The 8,591-nt window shown below is 40.5% G+C and overlaps 1 protein-coding gene across 1 annotated transcript in view; it reads right to left on the minus strand.

The window, feature by feature from the left end:
- Positions 1-3,384, minus strand: part of Drgx (Dorsal root ganglia homeobox) — a 53,299-nt gene extending 49,915 nt beyond the window's left edge. Inside the window, exon 1 of the mRNA XM_085486325.1 lies at positions 2,202-3,384. The gene's annotated coding sequence lies outside the window, so the exon portion shown is untranslated. The remainder of the gene's footprint in view (positions 1-2,201) is intronic.
- Between the last annotated feature and the right edge of the window lie 5,207 nt (positions 3,385-8,591).

The raw sequence follows: 8,591 nt of genomic DNA on the forward strand, positions 1-8,591 counted from the left end.
TTATATAATATGATCGCTGACAAGAGTTTCTGCCACGATAATACATTACTTAAACATCTAACTCTCAACACGGATATTACAAGATTTTAAATTGAAACATTATTGCCGTCGTCATATAAATATAAAAATGATATCGATAGATAATTATGATAATTGGGATCCTTCGAACAAAATTATATGCTGCCGATATTTTTCAATTCAATCAAAAATAGTATGTGATAATGTCGAACTCTCTCTGCTAACCAGCTATTCTATTCATCTACAATTAAATTAACTTTATTGCCAAAACAATCTATTAACATATGCATTTTATTTTATATATACATATATATTTATGTATTTTTTAAAATAATTTTCAATGTTTTAAAAATTCGGAAATAATGCAACCAGATATAACATAGCTATCTTTTTCTTCATTTATAAAATAAACCAATAAAATACTAATTATTATTACTGATACTTTTATTTTACGTTTAATATATATATATACATATGTATACATATAAATCACTTTCAATAACTAAATTCAATGGTTTGCATATTATGATCACTGGCACCATTTTGGCGCATAAGTTAATTGCGTTGCGAACTATTTATGGAAAATAGAACAGGGCCTAAATCGCATCAATTTTCTACTCAAAGCTTTATTACGTCATGTACTAGTTCGCATACTGTCGGATAACTGTCATTGATAGTTAATTTTAAAATAATTTGTAACGAGATAGTCGAAAATTATTCTTAACATAATTTCTTCCTCTCTGTAACAATAGTCGAATGTATATAATGGCTCTTTTACATACATCATATAATAATAATAATAATAATAACAGAATTTGTTATTAAAAAAAAATCTACAATTGAAAGTTTAACGATATACACAATGATTCGTAAATCGATAATGCGATTAAAAATGCATCAGCGATAAAGAATAATTTTAAGTAAAACATAAAAGAAATCTTTCGATATCATTCATTTCCATTATTTAACATGACGAGTGCATAAATGCATTTTATGGTGCTCATTACGCTCATCCGCTCTACCCTAGTATGCCACTTAAGTGTGACAGCATAATTCCGATCGAGTTTGAAATAGTGATCAAATTTAAACTACGGACGTATATCAAATTAATAATTTCTCAGCACGATGATATATTATAAGACATTAATAAATATTGTAAAATATAGTAGTGAGCATACGTAATATTGCGCTAAAATAAACGATGGGTATTTAATATTGAAATATTTAATTTAAATCAATTATTTATTTTAAATAATTATTTATTATTGAATAAATAAATAAATAACTAAATAAATATATATATATATATATATATTTGCTTTTTAAATTACAATTCTTTTTCAAAATTTCAATACGTTTTTGTACATTTTTCATTGCTGTATATTGAATGACATTTCTTAAAAATGTTGCCAATGTACAGTCTGAAGTCGAGTGTACATATATTGCTTCAAAAGCCGGACATCCGAAATGTATTAGTTAAAGAAAATAGTGCTCTTGCTTGATGTTATACTATAATTATTCAATTGTTTCAATCTCTTTGTTAACTCTGTCACGCTGACAATGAATAATTTAATAAATAGCACTTGTGTTTCATTTATTTATTTGAAGTATATGTTAAGTGTACATTATTTATTCGAAGAGCCGAGGGATTCAGTGATTTAATATTCTTAGTATACATATAAAATAAAATAAGCATAGAGAATATGAATGTATAAAAAACACATGTTATTACTGCCATCATAAAGAATTATTAAATTAAAACATTTTTACCTTTCATAGAACCACAAAATCATAACTGAACTTACTAAATAGAAAACATAATTTTGATAAAAGAAAATTTTAAACTATTGTCGTCGAAGAAACATTGATCACATATTATATACCGATAAAAAAATTAAATGTTCTATCGGAACAGCTCAATTATAATTATCAAATTAAAATATCTATTTCGTTAATAACCAATTAATAAATTAATAATAATTAGGTAAATATTTGTCAATAAATTAATCAGCAAATAATGATATTAATTATTTATACATACACATATATAATTAAATAACTTCTCCCATCGATTTCGTATATTTGCTGCAACGCGTTTCGCTAATCGGAGGGTCAGAGTTCCGTTTGAAAAACCGAGAAAAAAACCACACGTCTCCAATGAAAACAAGAGGTGATCAACTTACCTTGACCAGGGGCGGACTGTGCGCAGGGGGATGATAATGTCCCGGCGATGGGCTCGCGGGTGGCCCCGCGCCCCCCGGCGAGATGGCACCGCCTCCGGGGGTGAGAATCCTGGACTCGTGGCTGAACAACACCTTCCCGATCTCCTCCGCACTGCCGCGGACCCCTTCTCGTCGCGAATATCAGCCGATCGACAAACGTTCCCGAGGGCGCCGGTTCGATCTTCGATCGATGATGACGTCGATTCCGCCGCACTTCCCGCCACACTTTCCCGAACCTCGTGAACCGTCGCTTCTAAACTTTGTCCCTAACTCCGCATGCGTGTTTCCAAAAATGTCCGTTCCGGTCCTTCAAGTTTGACCCGCAGACTGTAACTCACGTTAATCCGGACGTCGATCTCGATATCCGGTTGGATCCAGCTAATCGCTTTTCAATAACGAGAAAACTTTGACGTGTCTATATCCACACGATTTTACGATCACGAGAACTGCTAAATTCTGGACTACGGGATCAAAATAAAGCGATCCGTCGCGTGCGAAGTACGCTGGTCTTCTGCGAGTGACAGCCGAGGGGGTTCCGTTTTATATCAATCGAAAATCACACGCGAATTGGAATTTAACATCCGATCAAATAAGAGATCATCACGCTAGTCCGACGAACTGTCAACCATAGTGACAGGGAAAATGATGTCAGTCGCGAAGGATCAAAACGGCGCGTATCGTACAAATCTCAAGTCAAATTGCATGTGATAAAGACACTTGTCAGGAACCAGGAATACGTTCTCTCTTTCTTCGAGCACTTTCACGTCAAAGGGGAAACGATCAAACTTCTCGTTGACATAACATCGTATGACGCCACGAGTCACAGGTCGATTCCTAATGGGTCCAGATAAACCGAGGTTCTTGAATCTCCAGAATCCTCTTCGGCAGGTCCATTCACGTGGCTGAAGCTCGAATCCAAATTCCGAAACGTCAGACAGGCCAGCAACCAGCTTCGCACATAGTAGTTGATCTCATAAATGCTAGCACAGCTGCCCAACTGGGATGAGGACTCCTCTTTTTCTTCTCTCTCTCTCTCTTCCTTCACCTTATTTCTGCCAACCTCTCGGAATGCCGACACGCGAGCCGCAAGGCGACAGGACCTCCAAACCGATAATGCGTCGCGTACGACGACGTGTCGCGGCCGCGGCGGAATCGCGGACGGTGGCCGCCGTTTCGTCGCGACGGGAAGCGTGCTCCGACGATAGGCGGAACCGCGCGTGCGTGATGCATATCGCTAGGCGTGGCCTGCACCCGTGTTCTCTTCTACCCTTCTCTCTCCCGTATATACGATTTCCGCGCCCTTTTCCCCGCAATCCCGCGGCGTGTGTACGCGGCCAGCTCTCGTTCTCTCTTTCTCTCCCCGACGACGATCATCAATCCGCCACGTGGTTTTATTGGCCAAATAACGCGTACGACAAACATCCCCTGCTTTCCTTCCGCTACTCCCCCGCTCGAGCGGAATCTCCTGTCTCTCCCGGTGTGTCGTAACAACTCGCCCTTCTTCTTCCCTCTCCGCCTCGCGTCCTTTCGTGGCCGCACGTAGGCACTTTGCGCGAGAGAAGAGAAAGAGAGAGAGAGAGAGAGAGAGGGAGACGATAGTCGTCATGGTGTAAATCGCGTTTACCCTTTCCTACCCCTTTCTCTTCTTCCCCTCGCCAAGTCCATGACGAAGTCCTTGTACCCGCGGTTCCTCGTCCTTCGCGAGTCGTCATCCCCCTCGATGAGGATCCTTTAACATGTCGCGAAATCAAAATGCAAGGAGAGCACAGATTTAGGCCCGTGATGACTTCCCTTACGTGGATTTCCTGAAGTTTACAATTAGCGTGTAGATCAAATGAAAATGATAGTTATAATGAGTTCCTTTATTTCTTCGTAGATTTTTTCCAACTTGAGCTGTGAGAGCAAACATTATTGGTAGAATATCGAAAATATATTGCGCGATTAATTCAAGCTTATAAATATCCAAGTGGCCAATGTCTCGTGACATGCGACTGTTGTAGGATTTATTTTATATAGACGCTGCACAAATACACAGACACATATATAGAGTGATGCAATTTTAGTTTGCTATCTTCGCCAGCTTCGTATGCTTTGCTCGTATCGCGTTCTTCTTTCCCTTCTTCATTAGTTCCGATGTATCAGCGTTATTGTATCTTTTTTTTTTTTTACTGGTAGCTCGTTTTTCCGAGCTTTCTGAATTCGATAATTTATGAAAATTGTCACGCTTAGTGGCAAATCGCTGCAAGCGCCGATAATAATTATCAACTCTTCGATATTGTTATCTATATTTTTATAATGAATATCATTGCTTTTTTTCTCGAGCTAAAAATATCTACAAAGTGTTTGCCTTTTTTCCTAATTATTCTTTTTCGATTTGGAACATTTTACTTCACGCCGTGTGCGGCGCAATTTTAAGTTTACAGTTTTGAAGGATGATTAATTATTCCAGTAGTTAAAGCTTAAAGATTACAGGAACGGCTGCTTAAAAACAGATTTAACGCTAATGGAGAATTACGATGAATTTTTCCATTATAAGTAACGGAATGATCTTTTTATAGGAAAAAATATAAGGATAATAAAATATAAAATAAAAGAATGGTCTTATACTAAAATGATTTATATTTGTTCGCGATTAAAAAATTGAAATAACGAAATATTGTATATATATATATACAATATTTGTATTTATACGTAACTGACATAAACATATGTGCGATTCATTAATCGAGTTTTCCAATTCTAATTTCAAATTATTAATTTTATCATTGTTACACTACAAATCATAGACATTTCAACTATTCGTTGAAGACTAACAATAGTCGTGTACCATAGATTTCCTCCACACAAATTGTCATTAATGTCATATAAATAACCATATTTATTTCGCGTCTCTAAGGAAGGTCGAGTTTCAGTCAGGAGAGTAATGGGGGATGAACGAGCTGTATGAGAAGAAGGGATGAGAACAGGGATTCTGAAAAAGCGAAGGGATGAGGGAGGGAAACCGAAAGAGAGAAAGAGAGAGAGAGAGACAAAACAAGAGGCCGCAAGTTACGAGCGTAATCGCGTTACGTAGTGACTAGATTACACTAGGTTTGCGAGCTGCATACCGCGAACACATGTGCAATTCCTGGTATTTTAAGTGACCATCCCGGGACATCCATTCGGGTGACGTTCAGTCGATTTGATGCAGGAGTATAGGCGAAAAAAGGGAATATTAAAAATATCCCTCTGGTGCGTCCTTTATCGCGGCTAGACTGCCGCGACTTTTTCACGCGACTACGAAGGGACTATCGCGCGTTTTCCGCACGAAACGCATTAAGCGAGTTTCCGTCGTTTCGCGCGGTTGAAACCCGTGGCGGGAATTCTTGCGCAGAAGGGAATGATGCGAGTCGTAAAAAGGGAAAAAGGGAAAAATACCGGAGACGGGTGAAAAAAAATATTATTCGTTTAGGAGAGAAATAAATTCCATTCTCGCGAATTTTTTTACACAGGGAGAGAGAGAGAGAGCACCGCTTCTGTATCGCGTTAAATTTCCACGATGGATTTTTTGATGAAATTTGACAGTCAATTGTTTCAAGATAGAAATTTACAAAAATAAAAATGCCATTCTTCTTAAACAGAGTTATAAGTAGATATAATGCGTGCAACAAATTTGCTTAAAAGTAGAGGGACAGAATTATTCCGACAAATTTGTCGACAATATTCTTTTAACACGAGGGTGGATTAATATGTTAAATAATAGTATATTGTGTATCAAGTGCGGAAAGTTGACAATTGGTCACGAGTGCGGGGGATAAACGCACGAGCCGAAGGCGAGTCAATTCGCACGTGATACACATACTATTTTGTATCACAAGTGCAGGCAAAGTGACTTTGTCCGCGTTTTCTGTGCGCGAATGTATTGCCCACGGCTTCAGCCGTGGACAATGACTTTGAACGCGGCTCAACCGTAAGCAATGGCTTTGAACGCGGCTTATTCACTCACCGCGTCGCCGCTAGATGGCAGCGTGGGAAATCGGCCGCTTTCCGCACAGAAAACACGCACACAAAGTGCCACTTTGCCTGCACGTGTAATACAAATAAATGTTTCGTTCCATTCTCGTTAACTCAATTTTTTTTGCAATCGCACACTTTAAGACGAGCAATTCGATAAATCGACTTTCGGCTCTCCTTCCTATCCTGTCTCTGCAACCTTATTTAATACCCGCGTTGCTTAACACCCTGGAGAAGGCAACGCTTTCTCCCACTCCCATTTTGTTTGCAAGGACGACGGTGTTTCTCGTTCGCGGTTAGAGACGAGCTGCTGCGCGTCTCGAATTCCGGCGACGTTGGCGAGCGGGCGATGCGGAGGTTCGTTTAATAAAATAACCTTGTTACCAGCCCCGTGCTGGAGGAGGAAGAAGGAGATGATGGGTGGCGGTAGCCGGGATGACGAAACCAGGAGAGGGCGCGAGAGGAAGATCCGAGACAGAAGAGCAACGCTGCGAAACGTAGAGAGGGTGTGACGAGCACTGTCGTAGCGAAGGGGGTAAAAGGGAGAGAGGGAGGGAGGGTTGCGCGCCGTCGACGAGAAACGAGAGACGGGTGGAAGAAGGAGGAAGGGGGTGAGGGGACGGGGAGAGACACGGCGGGGGTACTAATACATAAAGTAGCTTAAAGTAGAAAATTGTGGAAGCGTCGTGATGCCTGGTGATTGCGTTACCTCCGAGGCTTTGATTTAAAATGCAACGGGGGGAACTGACGCCGAGGGAGGGAGGAAGGGAAGTGTGTCGGGGAGGGGGAGGGGGTGTTCGGGAGCGAGGGTGTGGACGGACGGATCTCCTGCCGGGAGCCATGTTCCTCCTGCGAGGAACGGAGGGGGTTGGAAGGAGACGAGGAAGAGAACGAAGAAGAGTAGAAGGTGGTATAGCGTCGGTGGTGGTAGTGGTGCCCACCGACGCTGTAAAAGCTGCCGCATTCTACAAGGAGGGTTCTTCCGGGGCAACGACGACGTGGGGTGGGATGAAATTCTTTCGCGGACGATTCTGTGCAACATGCCGCGCATCGAGACTTTGGCTCCCTCCGACTTGTCTACTTTGCTCTCGTTGCTCTTTCCATTCTTCTTCCGTCGACGACGACGATGCCGATGTCTCTCGTTCCTTTTAGCGACGGAGGCGCAATAATCCCTTATTAGGTCAAACCCTCCAAGCTCGGCTCCGCAAACCGCGATCTCGTCGCCGCGTCGCGAAAGCGAGAAATCTCGCTTGCGTAAACTCGATGCTTTCCTAGAAGATCTGTGCTCAAGCGCTTTGTCATCTCTCCGGGATGTAGACCTGATTTGATAGAAGGATATAGTTCGAGAGAATTGTCAGAGTATACAGGGAACTTTGAATAATATACATTTTTTGTTTTTTTATATAGAAAAGAAGAATTAATTCACCCCTTCATTGATTAGTTCAAAGAGTTCTGAGAAAGTAAAACGGATTGAATTTTGAGTGTGATAGTATTTTAAATCTGAAAGTAAACTACTTTCGTCAATAATTTAAGTAATTTAGACAAAAGCGATTTTATCCGCGTATATACAAAATATTGAATTTTTAATTTTACAAGCTTTGGCGATCGTGTTTGAGTATCTTGGATAAATTTGTGTGACCCGAGAATATATCCAATAATTCAATAAATTCTGAAACTCTTGAACTCGTGCGGTGCAGGTTACTCGATAAGTCCAGATTACCTGTTAATCCTTTCGAACAAATTGGATTACATCGAACGCTTTTATCACGGAAACGAACAAAAACCGGTAACATAAGACGCTACAACTTCGACGAGAGATGTGAGATCATTTCGAAGCAATTGATTGTTTTGTGATCTCCGCAAGGTATCGGTTTGGAACTTTCACGCGTCCAAAACACATTAAGGAAAAGTCAGTATTAGAGAACGGCTCGTCAAGTCGGACGGTGTCTTTTTAATCAGTTGGACCCTTGAAATGCGATTAGGTGTAAACACCCTATTTTAAGGGAGGAAGAGCACAGGAGGGGTCGCCTCGTAACACGGCAGAAGCTTTCGTGAGTGACGGCAGATAGACAGCTAGAGACTTCAGAGTTTCCCGGATGATGTTACGAGGGTGAACTTGGGGGTGACAGATGATTTAGCGCAGTATTCCTCGTGTCAATATACCAACAACCGTGGAAGGAGCTGCTCGCTCCAAGTGTGTCGTACGAATATCCCCGTTTTTTCTCCGTCCCGTTCTGGATATTATCAAAGGTAATCAAATATGAAAGCGATGGAAAAAATATATATTAAATGCGATAATTGAATCTTAATTGAATTAATATCGAGATCAATATCTTTTTTATGCCAAGCTGATACATG

This window comes from Nylanderia fulva, unplaced genomic scaffold (assembly GCF_048542155.1).
Source record: "Nylanderia fulva isolate GAGA-0341 unplaced genomic scaffold, ASM4854215v1 Scaffold11, whole genome shotgun sequence".
NCBI lineage: Eukaryota > Metazoa > Arthropoda > Insecta > Hymenoptera > Formicidae > Nylanderia > Nylanderia fulva.